Raw genomic sequence first — 3,187 nt, 5'->3', positions numbered from 1 at the left:
GCCTCTTAAACTCTTAAAGGGTGAGGGTGGTATTTTTAAAAGTAATCTTTGGTCCATCCTCGGTATAGATAGTGACACAGATTTTAATGTTGGTTTATTTGCATTTACTCAGGATGGAACAGAAAAGAAAACTAGTAGGACAAAACCTAAAAACGAATTTATCTGTGGTAAATTGTGTTATATGTTATACTTCTAGCAGTAACGCTGTGTGGTGTCTTTTTTTTAATGTCTTTTATTAATGCGATGCGTTTGTGGTTGTCATATCAATGTCCTATATTTTAAGAACTTTTTCCAATTTGTTTTTTTTCTGTTGGGTGTTGCATGAAAATTGTTCACCTTAGTAACACCTTAGTAACAGCCACTATCAGTGCAATAGATAAAGGTCAAATTCTAAATTGTGGAACGTCCTTTAGGCCTTCTGGGTGTATTTGTGTTCGGTGTCGCTGGTTCTCCACTGGTCTGGCCTTGGGACCCGCCAATCCCCATGGTCATTAAGTGGCAACCCAAATTTTATAGAATTCAAATGATAAAATAAATATAAACATAAACATAGGGCCTGCTTTTATGCTTGCATTCATAGCCCATTAGCCTAGGTGTGGTATTATCACCACACTGTTGAGTTATCTGGGGACTGTTTGCTTCACCTTTTGCCCAACTTAATGATTCAAACTTCATGTTATCATCAAATTAGCTCGTTATACAAACATGCATTGATTTTTTTTACCATAGCTCAGTCACATGTTAACCTCAAATTACAAGAAAATGTGTTAACCAGCAATATAGCCACAGTAATTATCTAAACGCTAAACAGAATTATGAATTCTAACGCAAAGATTCAACTACCACCAGTGACGTCCCTGTAGACAACTAGTTAGTCGAAGCTCCCCCTGCTCACGTTACAGCACTACTCCAGCCGACACTTAGGACTCAAGTCACGCAGAACTTTCTCTGTCTCTCGCCGACTTGAAGAGCTCCCATTGCCCTTTGGGATTGAGGCATGAGAACCACGACTCTGCTTTTTCCGTTTCAATATAGACGCTACCATATTCATATTCTACAAAAGTCATTAAAGGGCGTAAGGTACACAGACACTGCCACCCATTCAGAATGATTGCGTGACCTGCTGTTGAGTCGCTGCCGGCCCACCAACACTGGTTTAGATGGGGCTGTATTTCTTATTTCTATTCTTTTCTTTCTCTTTCAGAAATGCTGGATACAACTTGCAGTTCACAAAAAAAATGCACTGATCAAAGAAGACTAATTCATCCATGGCCCTTTTGTAAATGACTGCTGTCCTGGCCTCATCCTCATCCTGCATTTGATTTTAACGTGAAAACACACTCAAACACACTCGCAAACACTCACTCACTCACGCACACACACACGCACCTACACTCTGTAAAATGAGTCTGTGGCAGACATGTCTTCGGAAGGAGGAAGATAAGTGAAGTGCACGGGACCCCTTCAGCCAGGGAGCGGGACCTCGGCCTCCGTCAGCGCTTGAGGATGGAGCACTTCATAAGCTGAGAGCGGTGGCCTGTCACAGCCGGATACAGTCTCTCCCCCCAGCCCCCGCCCCCCACCCCCGCCCCCCTCCTAGGGTGGCTCAGAAGCACTTGATGCGTTCAGCAGACATGTCCTCCGCATTCATGGACAACAGAAAGAGAGAATGAGTGGGAGAGAGAGACAGAAAAAAGGAGCACTTATATACTCCCACTCCCCTCCTCCTCCACCTCCCTGTTCTCTCTCACTTCTAATAAATGAAGATTTTGTGCAGGTGTCTTTCATCTCTCTCCCCCCCCCCCCCCCCCTTCTTAACACGCTCCTTGGCTCTCCTCATCCGTCTCCGCTGCGGTTGCCAGGCGCTTCTAGCTTCTCCGCTTCTATCTGCAGCGCGTCTGCTGGTGATTTTTTCTAGGAGGCCGCGGGTGTGGGGAGGAAACGGCCCCCATCACCCAGCAGATAAACCAACCGCCGAGCACTTAGCATCAGCCGCCACGCCTGGGGCCGGCCCCTCCCGTAGGATTTGTAGGCTTTTCACTGTTGGATCCAGCTGCTTCGCCTTCTAGATGAAGTACAGTAGACAGTAGATGAAGTGTTGTAGTGTATCACCCCACTGATAATGTGCTGTTGCTTACAGTATGGAGGCTCTCTATTCACTCTTTGCACCGTCACAGCTTCCATCTTAAGTTTGTTTGACTGATGGGAACTATTTAGGTTTTTTTTTTCTTCTTTTTTTTTTTTTTTCTCTGAATATGACTTAAGATGTGAGAGTGATTTAAGCGGGATACTGTTATACTGTGCACGTGGAATTAAATCCTTTCTGCTTGGGTCGAGGGCCTCTCTGAAAGGTCTGTGTGTGTGTGTGTGTGCGTGCGACTCGCACCACGGACCTCACACTCCTGTTTCATGTTTGTGCCATTTTCTGCAGGGCTTCATTGAGAAAACAGTGCGAAGCTTCTGCTTAGAGCAGAGAGAGCGAGAGAGAGAGAGAGAGAGCGAGAGAGAGAGACAGACAGACAGAGAGAGAGAGACAGAGAGACAGACAGACAGACAGACAGAAGGCAGCCGGACTCCACATACACATTTGGCGGCCCCCTCCACTCACTCTCTGCTTCCGTCTCTATATCTCTCTCTCTCTCTCTCTTTTCCATCTCCATCTATCTCTCCATCTTCCTCTCGCCTTAGCCCTTTCCTCCCATAAGACCTGTGTATTCCTCCTTTCCCCTTGGAGGAAGAATAGAATGGAGAGAGGGAGGGAGGGAGGGAGGGAGGAAAGAGGGAATTCCGAGCAGACTTCTCTTTCCTCCTGCGCCGTTTGCATCTGCACGTTTCCTCTCTGTCCTCCTGCTATCCCAGTACTCATCTGGTTGCCTCCACACTGTATCCAGCATGCACGGTCTAAGCCCCACTGATTTGGTTTTTCTTTTTTTAAGTCTTTTTGGCTGTTCTGCATTTTCATTGTTCTCTTCCACTGTCCCTTCTTCTTCGTCTTCTTCTTCGTCTTCATCATCTTCGTCTTCATCATCTTCTTCTTCTTCTTCCTCCTCCCTAACTCTTAGTTACATTTCCACTCTCTCCCCTTCATCTTCCTCCCATCCCCATCCCCTCATTTCTTCTCATTGTTTGGGTTTGCACTTGTCACGTTCCCGCCCCGTTTGATATTTCTCACAAATCCCAGCCAGCT

At 46.1% G+C, this 3,187-nt stretch overlaps 1 protein-coding gene across 5 annotated transcripts in view; it reads left to right on the top strand.

The window, feature by feature from the left end:
- The window catches only part of opa1 (OPA1 mitochondrial dynamin like GTPase), a 44,371-nt gene extending 42,682 nt beyond the window's left edge, over positions 1-1,689 (top strand). For all 5 annotated transcript variants that reach the window (XM_031575107.2, XM_031575106.2, XM_031575108.2 and 2 more), the window contains one exon: positions 1,205-1,689. The gene's annotated coding sequence lies outside the window, so the exon portion shown is untranslated. The remainder of the gene's footprint in view (positions 1-1,204) is intronic.
- Positions 1,690-3,187: the final 1,498 nt, after the last annotated feature.

The sequence above is a fragment of the Clupea harengus genome, chromosome 10, assembly GCF_900700415.2.
Source record: "Clupea harengus chromosome 10, Ch_v2.0.2, whole genome shotgun sequence".
In the NCBI taxonomy this organism is placed as follows: Eukaryota; Metazoa; Chordata; class Actinopteri; order Clupeiformes; family Clupeidae; genus Clupea; species Clupea harengus.
The sequence above is the reverse complement of the archived record's forward strand: the minus strand, read 5'-3'. Positions and strand labels throughout refer to the sequence as shown.